The sequence below is a fragment of the Anopheles maculipalpis genome, chromosome 2RL (genome assembly GCF_943734695.1).
Source record: "Anopheles maculipalpis chromosome 2RL, idAnoMacuDA_375_x, whole genome shotgun sequence".
NCBI lineage: Eukaryota > Metazoa > Arthropoda > Insecta > Diptera > Culicidae > Anopheles > Anopheles maculipalpis.
In genome coordinates, this window is record NC_064871.1 from 50,046,397 (window position 1) to 50,059,235 (window position 12,839).

A 12,839-nucleotide genomic window follows, 5' to 3' on the forward strand; every position below is an offset into this window, starting at 1 on the left:
AGACGTCTATTGCAAACCATCGAGCAATATAACTCCCTGGTTTTTATTTCTCTTTTTAAACTTTTGAGTCTTGAAGACGGATGGGAGTTTAAAAACACATTTTTAACTTAGTTTGTTCGCCGGTCGAGGAACCAGATGGAGCCTCTTTCTTATATTCTTACACTTTATGGCTATTACCTCCGTGATTACACTTAATGATTCGAAATATTGAATGATTCATCTAGTATTAAGTAAGTCTAGCAAGCCATTCGATGACCGACGTGAGCTAATAGGCCTGATTGTGAAACCGAAACGTCTTCTCAAACGTCACATAATTGTCACTTTGCTATTATGACTTTCCGGTTGGCTGAATCAGACGTTTAAAAGTCGATGACAGATGTTTGTCGAACGGAAAGTGAAAAATTTGCATTGCCTGAGCCAAACGGAAACGCGCGTTAGACCAAAAGTTTTCCGTCAGTAAAGTGCAACGGAAAGTATAGTTTGCATTCATAAAAACCATGTTAAAGCATAAATCTATAGAAAAGTATTTATAATTTACGTGGATATGTCATGACAGTAATTTTGAAGTCGTTTTAGTGATTTTATTTGCTGCTTTGCAGGAATTATTCTTAAGCAAGAACCACCAGAGTCCACCACGAAAAAAAACCACAAAAAGTATATTATTACACCAAACTGATTCATAAGTTACTTATTCTAGTTAAAATTAGCATTTAAGGATAGGTTTGATTCGATTGAAATCATCTGTGAATTTATGAACTGAGCAACCTCTGCCTGTATGAATGTAAGCAAAAAGTCTACGAAACATTCTTCAACTCTAACGAGGGACCATTATACAAATTTGCTTTCCGTTTGCTTAGAGTCTTTCCATCGGAAAGTATTTCCGTTTGGCTTTGACAATCAGGCCTAATAGGTCGTAAAACCTATAAATATTTTAATAACAAATTAAAAGATCATGTTGAAATTGGCAGGGACAAGATTGAACTCGGTTGCTACAAGATTAAAATCAATAGACATTTTTAAATTCAATGGCAACATTGATAAATTCAAAGTTGATCGGGTAAAATGAAACTGGCTTCAGAATAAAAAACAAAACGAGAATTTCTACAAGCAAAATCAGCAAACCATTACTAAAACACCTTTCGTCCTCGCTTCACCCATTTAACAATAACCTATGCAAGGACAATGTTTCCAAAAGGTGTAGACTAACATAAAATATATCTAAAAGGTGCAGAAGTGTAACATTTCATTTGATTTTAAACATTTGAAAGGAGTAAAACGTACATGTAAATTAGATCCGCTAAACTTTAAAACACTTTGTAACATTTAACTTAAAAATGGCACATACAAAAGACATAAGCATTAACATTTATTGAAACATAAAATAAAACCTTTAAATTAAGATTGTATATTCGAGATTCTGGTTCCGGTGGTTCAGCGTGGTGCAAAAAGCGATCCCTCAGCACGTCATTAGCAGACATTGCTTTAATTATGTTAATTCCATACCGAAAGCAACGGCCACGCAGTCAGGAAGAATCCCCTTCTATGCCTGTTTTCGTTCGGCACTCTCCGCACGACTCTTAAATCCAACAAACCTTTCGCTGCCGATTGCCAACGGAACGGTGGGAGTAAAAATTACACACTTCAAGCGCCACAGTCTCTATGTGAAACGTGCAAAAACGACACCTCACGACGCTCGCTCTGTTTGGGGTGTGTGCAGATTTTGTGTGAAGATGGCCACGCCACGTGCCTTCGAAAGGTGGAAGGTGCGCGATGAATTATTACAATTTAAAGCAATCACAGCCGAACACAACAGTACATTCACGCGCTCGATTCTGTGCCATCACGCTTACCACCATTGGAGGATTTTCGGATCTGCCGCTCACCGACAGGAAAGAAGGCGGGGAAATTATCTACCCCTCTAGCTCTTCTGGGTTGGAAAATAATGTTGGCCCGCATATACCCGAACCATAGCAGGATCGGGTGGGTGGTTGACTGTGGGAAGATGAAAAAGGGAGATGAACGACGGTGGCAATGAGAGATGAAGGCACGTCTGTGTGCACACGGGGCTTCATAATTTACGTTCATTTAATCATACGAGCTGATGAATTAATTGTTCCGACAGCGATAGCCGGGACAGCAGCCGAGAGAACCCGCCAGGCCAGGCACGTACGCGCAACCGAGTGGGTAAGTGCACCGGTTATAAATTACCTTGGATAACCTCGCAGCTGAAAATCGGTGGCCCACATTTGCGACAGGCCATATGCGCGCGAGCTCTCCGTTCCGTGAAGTGGGAATGTGCCATGTTTTATGAAAGTAACGTTAGAGAGTGGGACATTTTGTTGGTGTTCTTTGTTTTTCACACTCAAGCAAAAATGGCTGCAGTATGTAGTACAATACATTGTTGTTGAATATTGTTAAGAGTTTGCAGCAGCAAATGAGTTTGAGACACATTTTACTATATTGCAAGTGTGTTGATATTTTATCGGCTGACAATCTGTTCAACGGTATTAGGCTTACAATATATTAGGAATGGGTCATACGGTCCTCACTTCGACCTGTGAAGTTGTATTTTATAAATGTCAATCCAGTACATGGGATAGGCTAAATGTAAGCAAAATATTGACAAGAGGCTTTGCAAAACCAAAACGATAGTGGCTTCATCAGTAAGTAACAAGCTAATCCTAATATAGCAAACTATGCAAAATTAGGCGGTAAAGTTTAAAGGGATGATCTTAAAGGTATATTGACCGAGGTCGATTTTTCTATAAGCTGGTGTAGTGGTCATGGAAGCTTCGCGCATTTAGAGGTCCACGATGTTTTAAGCGTTATCTGATAGCTTGGCGTTGCTTAGTAGTAGTAGTAGTAGTAGTGTTTTTTTTATTGACAATGATTTACGAATACATTGAATATGTTGAAATGTTTACAATTAGTTCCCTAGTAATATGTTAATAATATAATGTTTTAATATGTTTACAATAATTACCTAGACTTGCTGTAGTTGTGGTAATCTTCTCCTTCTTGGCTTAACGACCTCTAACTAAAGTCATGCCCAGCCATCGAGAAATGGCTTTCTAAGACTGCCGATAGATACCACGTAGTTAGTTAGTCAGTCCTCAATATGGGGGGACGGTCCGGATGGGATTCGAACCCCGGTCCTGCCATTTGAAGACCAGCGCCGTTGTCACCTACACCACCTGGCCGCCCCAGGACTAGACAATCCGAACCGTTCCTCCTAAGTAAGGACGGGTCATCCGGCTACGTGGCATTAATAAGCCTAGTAAGTCATCATATTACTCACATGATCTAATTGTGAGGTTAAGTTAAAAAAACTAAAAAAAAGGTTGAATAAGAATTTTGTATAGAAACAATTTATGCTTTTTACTGCATTGGTTTGTAGAAAAGATAAGAAATGGCTCACCGGTAATGAATTCAAACTTAATTAATACATTACTAACGTGATTGAATTGGGTCAAGGTAGCGGCACCGGTCTTCACAAAGCACGTATTCGTTCTTATGACTAACCTTTCGAGTTCCTAAAGTCAATATAGGAGAAGAAAGCGTGAATGAAGGGTAATAATTAGCTTGGAAACCGATTGAATGACATGAAGACTCTTAATACGAATGTTCCTGTTGAAGAATGAGATTCCTTAGACGGTAAGGCCTATTGACTATAAAGTATTTATTTTTATTTGATTTATTATTAAGTAGACCATACGGTGTAAGCCATCATACTTCAATTTAAAGCATACATGTATTTTACTTCTACTTGGCTTAACGACCTCTATGGTCATACCACCGGCCATCGAAAAGGCTTTCCAGACTGCCGATAATCCTTTTAGTTGGTTAGTCAGGTCTCAACTACGGGGGACGGTCCGGATGGGATTTGAACCCCGGACCTGCCGTTTAAAGACCGGCGCCGCTGTCACCTACACCACCGGGACGACTCAATTGTGGTAATATATTTTCCTTTAAGGAGACTGGATTTTGGGTGGGAAAATTAGCAAAACCCACAGCAGTTTTTTATTTTTGTTTTACAGAAGTACATCAGCTTACGAGAGAAGAGAAGCTTGAACCTATTCTTAGTTATCTAAACAGTGATTAGAGTTGGCATCGGAAAAGGGAAGGAGTGTAAGGGAAGGGTTGAGGGATTAATGATCAATAGTTATGAACGGAAATGAAAGACTCAAAAAGGGAATTTGGGTTGTTACTACATCTTGAACTGTAATTAGTGTTCAGCTTTGTTATAAATGTTTCAATAGTTTCAATGTTTCTAATTCTGTGAATGTAATTAGTTCTACACCAGGGGGGGGGGGGGGGACATTCAAGAAAGTCTTTAAAAATGTATATTGGATTCTTTGCACTTTTTCTTTATGGGTTTTAGCGCAGCAGTGCCAAACAGGGTCTGCCTGTGAAAGGAGTGAAAAATATGGCTTCAGACTTATCAGGGTTGATTTTCAATTTCCATTTGGAGCAATTTTTCTGGTAGCTGACTAACGAACGGTTTAGTGTTTTGATGATTGATTTCGACAGTTTGCTACAGGTGCCGATGGCTAAGTCATCTGCGTATTGGTATTTTGTACAATTTGTCATTTTGGGTATGTCAGCCGTGAAGATGTTAAAAAGTAAAGGTGAGAGTACACTCCCCTGTGGCACACCCGGAATGGGAGAGTAAATATCGGAAATTGCATTATTGATGTGCACAGCATTGGATCTATTGGATAGCAAGTTATTGGTAAGGTGTATAAGATATTTTGGATAACCGTATTTAGTTAATTTGAATAATAGAGCGTCATGCCAAATGGTATCAAAAACACAATTTAATAGGCTTATTGGTACAAGGTTGTCTCAAATCGTTACCAATTTTTGGTTTGGGAACAACCTTAGTTTGTTTCCAACTGTTTGAAAAATATCCTTATTTCAAGCACCCGTTGATAATTAAGGAAATATAGATTATGATTGTTATAGGAAGCTGCTTTATGGTTCGATAGTCTATACTGTTTGGTCCTGGAGAGGATTTAGTTTTAGATGCGTTTTATGATTTTGAGTATATCCTTAGGTTTGATCAAATCAGTAGCAATTAATCCTGGGGTGGGGTTTGAGTGAAAGAACTTTGAAACAGTTGCAGCTACCCTATTTCCTATAGGGCTTGTATGGTTTGCGGTGGCACAGTGAGCATTTTGGAAATTTGTTTTTATAGCTTCACTTTATTCTTTTGAAATCCAGAGTGTGATGTTAATATATTTTAAAACTGGGACACTTTTGGGTTGTTTTTTAATGATTTTGACGAACATCGATAATTTGGTGTTGTTGTTGTGTTGTGGGTTAAATGATTCAAGATTTTACAACCATGCTGAATTCCCCAATAAACTTTGGTTGAGAAAAATCTTGGTTATTATGAGGTCTAGAGTGGTTATGATTGGATGGAATGTAGGTAGGTGTTAAGCGTTCTCTCCTAAGCTAACCTCAAAGCTAATCGAATGCTTCGGCGGAGGATGAACCAGACTAAGAAAAGGAGAGGAAAACTCCCACAAGACGATGCAGTGAGTCCCAATTACGCTAATTTCCATGTATTGTGAAGAGTTATCGACCACTTTGTATTAATACTTCTAAGAACTGCTGATCACATGATGCCTCAGAAACATTCAAGAAATTGGCAACCCCACATGTACGAAGCTACAATGAAAAATTCGCTCAACTGCCTGGGTATTCAACTTCGTCGGGGTATAAGAGATGAGCCGCCAAGTCAGGATAAGTAAAAGCTGTGGCAGGGTGATAGTATTGGTGCGTCTGCAAGAATGTCCGTGACATCCTGGTTTACAGGATGTAAGCGTTACATCCTGCCCGGAATCTAAGATTTCAGAAGCAGGCTAAACCTGCAAACCGAATATAGAGTTTGAGAAGTAAACCAGAGGCACCGATTGCGATTTTTATTATTATGCTTTGCTGGATCGATAGCTTTAAGCAAACAAAAAACAAAACCGAAATAAGAATTTAGTTCGATGCTAACTTAGAAACTAATTGAAATTAGTGTAGTATCAGCTCTCTTTAAATTTAAACTTAACGAGAAGTTGATAATGATTTAAACAGATTAAAAATTGCTTCAGAATTAAATGTGAAGCTTAATCCACACACTGTACACCATTTCTATGACTATTGCTGCTCATTCCATTAATCTGAGCGCTAACGAATAATCATCTACACGAATGCCCGCCAAACTAGAAACAGTAGCAACTGTTCGCATCAGAACTAATGGATAATAATTGCACGAGCTTAAGCAACACCCAGTGTAATGAATTCATGATAATTGTAGTGTAAAATTAGCCATTCAATCGAACTGCACTAACGCAGACCATCGATTGTACGATTCCCCTTTTATTATGCTTAACAGCAAAAGGATAGCCCGGCGAAGTTCATTCAACGTAGATGGGGAATAATATTGCCGCTAGCAAAACTCCATTGAAACTTCCGGAATCGACGGTACGCATAAAAATAAAATATTTAATCAAAATGAACCCATACCCAAGGGGGTCCGGTATCGATCCTTCCACACTCCTCTCCCCCCTCCAGAATGCAATGGAATGTCCCTCCACTCACTGGAGGTTAGCAGCGGCACACGACGAACCCAACGCTTCGCTGAGCTGGTATTCAATGTTTTATTAGTTTTTGTTGAGGAACATTAAAAAAAGATGAGCAAGACAATGTGCTGACCGAGCACGGCATGTGTAGTCCCCGTAGGGCAGTTCGCTAGCGATCAGGGACTTCCATAAAAATTGAAACAAAACGAACAACGCATGGCTTAGGTCCAACTAGGGAGAATCGTGTACGGACTGCAAATCGTGTCGCAGCTTAAAATGAACATAAAATTTCGCATTTGCTGTCCCGGTCCGTATCAAACAGCAGTGCAAAATGAAGATTTTTTGTTGGGAAGTTGACCTTCCCAGTGTAAGGAAGGCTTTGGTGATCAAATCATAATTTTAATAACAATTTTCGCTTATCATTTTTATAGCTTAAAATGCGATTAAAATTACGTTTTAGAAATTATGTGAAACTCCGAACCACTTTTGCAAAACAGGACACAGTATAATTTAAAAATTTTCCTTTGCATTAATTCTTGCCCCTTGTTTGTTGGTGTCAGAATGGTCCACATATCTTCCGTGTCGTGAAGCTGAGCTCCGTGCTGAGCACAACTGTGGACGTGTATTCATTTTCTTGCAATATTTATGATTGCCGCGCTTATTTATGGGGCATAAAATTAATTATGTTTAATGCTGATGTGATTACACCATCCGACCACCATGAAGTCACGCCACGGGGAAGATTGGGCTTAGAGAATCGGTTGCTTCGCTGCCCATTTCTCTGTATCGTCTCACAAGGTGCGATAATGTGCTCGCCGATTTCGGGATCACAACGCGCACAAATGATCGATACGGACTGCGCTACTCACTTTGGGCAGGATCGTTTCCCGGTTAAGGGTCGAATACGGGCTGATTCTGAGCGTCATTGTTAAAGCGTTCACCTCTGCGAACTGTGGAAACGATCGCCCGGTGATGCATATGTGGCTGCACCACTCACAATCAACTCCAAGAACCCGAGGTTGAGTTTTACGAGCGAGATTGGTTTTACGTTTCCATGGGTACACCTCCTTTTCGGCATGGGGTTTTTTGATGAACCGAACCCGTCTGCCGGCAATCGGCAATTGGTTTCGCTATAACCTTCTTGAAAGTTTTGCAAAAGCTTCTGCTATCAACGATATTACGTCGCGAAATGCGCTTTCCTACCGATACAACCACCCGAGGGTACTCAGCGGAATGGAGGTTATTGGGGTGATTATTTTGGCGTTAAAAGAGTTTGAAGTGATTTTCGATTTTAATGTGCCGTTAAGTTAGCAACACATGGTTGTAAAAAACCCCATCCCGGTTAACCAGTTCCATATTTTGTACAGAAAACGATAAAAATTGAAGCATTAAGCAAGTGATTTTAAAAATTATTGGGTAAGTCAGTAGTCTTAATATGAAAATGATTTCTTGGGACATGTAAAACATTTACAATAATTCAGATCAATCATTATTTAGCAATGTTAATGAATTTTAAAATAATAAACAAAGTTTACATTAAAACCTTTTCGACAATTCTTCCTTTGCAAATACAATTATTTGTGAAAATTGATTGTATAAGTCACTTGTATCACAAAGCACAAAGATGTCGGTCAATTACTATTGTTCAAAAACTTCGAAATAGATTCAGTCAGCAGCAATTGAAAGTTTATTAAGTTAGTGCCTATTCTCAAACTAGATTGATATTTTCACATTTCCATATAATAATTAAAGTATTAACGTGTCTTAACTTTTTAATTTATTACTCATTTAATATATCATATTCATTTCATATTGATGTCCTGGCTATTAATTCTCGTTGCTCTTAAATCTTTGTTTTGTTTACAACTAGCTCATGAATAGTTTATCTATTAATTATTATTTATTTATTTTAGTATTGATAAAGTCTTGCAGTGCACTTGAAGAAAATAAGAGACACAACATGCTTTGGAGGATTATTGCTGATTGAACAGTTGATCTATGATCTTTGTTGGTAAGATACAAAATTCTTTTGATACATTTACACGAGGAAGATATTCATCCGAGTAGATAATCTAGGCAGCAGTACAAGAGCCTAAAATGTCGTATAGTGTGCGTTCGATCTCGTTCTCGATTGAATTTAACTAGAGCTAATTTTGCTGACAGGGAAAATCGCATCACGGCTTTTGCTGTTTGACGATGCAGTTTGTGCATTTTTTAGTGTTTTCATTCAACGTTTTCCGTTTGCGTTCCGTGTGCAAGGGCTAACCGCGATGCTCCGCATTCATCGACGTGCTAGAACGACCAATACAAGGATCCGATTTGGAGTAGCATCAAATATGTATCGTCGGTACAATCGCTTTTGCTACGCTAGACACATCGCATCGACTGAACGTAACCTTTCGTCTAATCCACGCAGTTTTTGGAATTTTGTTAAAAACAAAACTCGTATCAACTCGATTCCTAATGTCGTCCCTTATGATGGTACCATAGGTACTTCTCCTGCAGCCATCAGTGAGTTACTTGCAAAAAGATTTGAGAGTCAATCTGCCGTCTGTGCCAACTGCTGTCGTTGAAGCAATCGCAGACACACCGGCTAATGCGCTAGTCTTTAATCTTCCACATGTGGATACATCTATAGATGTTACATTTATTAATCGCCTTAAATCAACAACGAATCCAGGTCCTGACGGTGTACCGGCCAATTTTAGCAAACGTCTTAACTCTTCAAACGGGAATGTTCCCCAGTAGCTGGAAATCATCATTAATGGTACCAATCGACAAAAAAGGCGACCGCACAAAAACTACCGGATGTGTCACCTCCTTGTCCTCGAAGGTGTTCGAGCATATTCTCCACCACTCAATTCTTGCTGCTGCAAATCACTACTTATGCCGTGCTCAACATGGATTCGTACCAAAACGTTCTACGGCCACAAATCTAGTTGAATTCGTCAGTTTCACCAAGAGAAATCTAGACTCCGAGTACCACGTTGATGCCATCTATTCTGACCTGAAGGCGGCTTTTGATTCGGTCTCTCATTCTATTCTTGTGGAAAAATTACAGAAGCTAGGTTTTGACAATAGTATGATCAAATGGATCAAATCCTATCTATCTGATCGATCATACAGTAATAAGCTTGGGGATAGTGTGTCACGTGCCTTCACCAGCAACTCTGGCGTTCCATAAGGCAGCATCATCGGGGCCCGCTGTTGTTTCTACTCTACATTAATGATTCTGGAATACTACTTGTAGATTTTAACATGCTGATGTATGTGGATGATGTCAAGCTGTTCACCGCGGTGAAGGATAGTGGAGACTGTGCTCGGTTACAATATGCGATTGATGTTATTAGTCTAGTAAAGTCCTTTTCGAGATGCAGCACTAATATCCTATTTGATTACAACATTGACAATAGTTTACTTCAACGTCCTGAATGTGTTAGAGACTTAGGGATTCTTCTTGACAAGCAACTCAGCTTTAGACCTCACATGACAAATCTTATTAACCGTGGTAATCAGATACTAGGCGTTGTATTTCGTATGACAAAGGAATTTCGCGACCCTACTGCTATTAAAACTCTCTTCTTTTGTCTAGTCCGATCAGGCTTAGAGTACGCAAGTGTTATTTGGTGCCCCGCAGCACACATCTGGAGCCAGCGCATAGAAACAATACAACGAAAAGCTACGCGATTTGCCATTAGACCCATGGAGACCCTACGATCGACACCCTGACTATCCCACTCGATGTCTTCTCTTGGGACTCCAACCACTGAGAGTTCGTCGTTCGACAGCTCAGTGTATGTTTGTAGCTGGTTTGATCGGCAATGAAATAGATGCTCCAGCTCTCCTTAGCTCTGTTAACTTTTTTGCGCCCTCTAGGAGTCTCGCTTTAGGACTACTTTTGGTCAATAGGACTCAGTGAACGCAGTGTGTACCTTATTTAATGTAAACTTCAACGTGTATGAATTTGGTATGTTCCAATCTACGTTTCGTGAGCGTCTACGTATGCGTCCAACATTATTCAATTCGTCTCTTTGGGTTATCACTCTGTTAAGAAAATAAGACACTATTCATTAAGACACTGGTATGTCCGATGAAATGAAATAAATAATAAAATAAATTTGTCTCCGGATGTGATTCAGTTAGTGGAATTATTGATCAGTTACGTAGTTACGGACATGTTTGCAGAATTGTAGAATTTGGGTTAGTTGAAGTTTGCTTACATAATCCTGGTTGAAATCAAATTGTCAATCCGATATTGGAAACTAAAACCAGTTTAATCTTAAACGAGTCCTATTCTACATTATTATTGCATTATTGTTATGTTCTCTCAGAAATTGATGGATAATATTTTTATGTACAATCTTCCAGTTCACCTCCGACAATAACACGTGAAGAATTTATAATATTCCAAGCAAACACATATCGTGCTAAGCGAATTGAACCATGCAGAACTGATATGCTGGTCCGCATAATTTATTGTCCGCAATACGTACAAATGCCACGATAATGTCATGTCTGTTACTCACCAAAACCTGTCTTATCGTTAGGATCATCTCCACATTTTTGTATTTGTCCTCACTTTTGAATTGCTAACGTGCAATCGCCGCATCGAGACCGCATTATCGCTGCACGTCGCACACTGACCACTGGGCCACTGCCAAAAGCGTACCTAGCGCATTGTCATGGCCGCATTTCTTCCGATGTGGTCATAAATTTACGCACCTTATCGTACCTCCACTATCGGCGGCAAAATGTTCACGATGCGTTCTCTCTAGCTGTTAATTAGCAAACAACAGCACTCTGTTTCTGTTCCTGTTTCACCGGGTCGCAGGTACGCGACAGACCGATTCGATAGCCCAAAACCAACCCACCACCATCATGTCAAGCCGGTCACCATCCTCATCATCGTCATCATTGGGGCCGTTATCTGTGTTCTCTCACGTGCGAAATCGCAGTACCGTGGTGCGTCCTATCGTCGCAACGCGCACTAGCGTGATCTGTGCGGTATGACCTACGATTGTTATCGGCCGACACTAACAGCTGAGCGCGTTCATCACTCATCAGCTGATTGTGTCTCGAGGCGTGGACCGTGCCAGACAGTAGAGATGGAGACGATCGAAGCAATGGCGCCAGACGTTGGTGGAACAGCGTCTCCAACTTAACTCACGTACTTACCGTACAAGTGATAAGGGAAAGACCGCCTCGACTTTGTCGCTCATCGGGAACCGACAGGGGCAACAACAGCAGCAGCAGCAATATTTAATTTAGCCCTCTTTACGAGTTTTATTTTTACCGCCTGTGTCCGTTTATTACCGTCCTGCCGTCGCACATTGGCACAATCTTCGATCGTCGGCCTTCATCATCGTGACCGTTGTCGCTGGGTAATGAATGAAATGAGCCCTCGGGTTTTGTTTGTTTTTTTGGTTTTGTTATTTTTTTTTTTTTTTGTAGCCCCGCGAGGCGAACCAGGTTATCGATTGTTGACAAAACAATTGAGTCGCGGAAATTGTAACCCCAAACAAGGGTAGGAAACCCGTAAGTCAGTGTGTGAGAGCGCTGGAGAAGATTGGAAGGCGGTAGCCTGATCACGGGATGTGTAATGGGTTTATTGCACCGCTCACATGCGGTGCTGGGTTGTGCGTTCTGGACGCATAAGTCGGAGCAGGAGGGCCGGTAGCAGTTTCACAACCGTTTACTACAAACGTTCGCTGGTAAGGGTACAATTAATTCATGGCTCAAAGAGGTTGAACTTTAAGTGGTGGATTACGAGATTCCAGATTATCGGTGACTTGAAGAAACAAGTCAAAAACAACAACGAAATGATTCCATTGCTCAACATATTGCGTTTAAAATGATTGCGTATTGCGTAGTAAAATGTACAACAGAATTTTTAAACCCACAAAGATATGAAATAAAAAACATTCGTGTCTTTGCTTTCGATGTGTTTCTGGTAGATGAAGCTTGAACCCGGCTTCCTCTAAAGACGAAATTAAGTCGATCACGAACCATAAACTTAATTAGTTACGGGGTGTCTTTTCATTTTCCAGTTGTTTACAGTCGGTACGACTTTGCCATTCAAGAAACGTTGTTTTATCGTTAACCAAGAAAAGATGAAATATTGCAGCAGTTATTTATGCTTGGAATGCACTATAACATGATATCATTATAGTTCTGATTAAGTTGAGAGTTGTGTTTCGTATTCCAAAGAGTTTTCTACATGCATTCTGTTCTTCACAATTACAATAACGGACCCATTTACCTTGA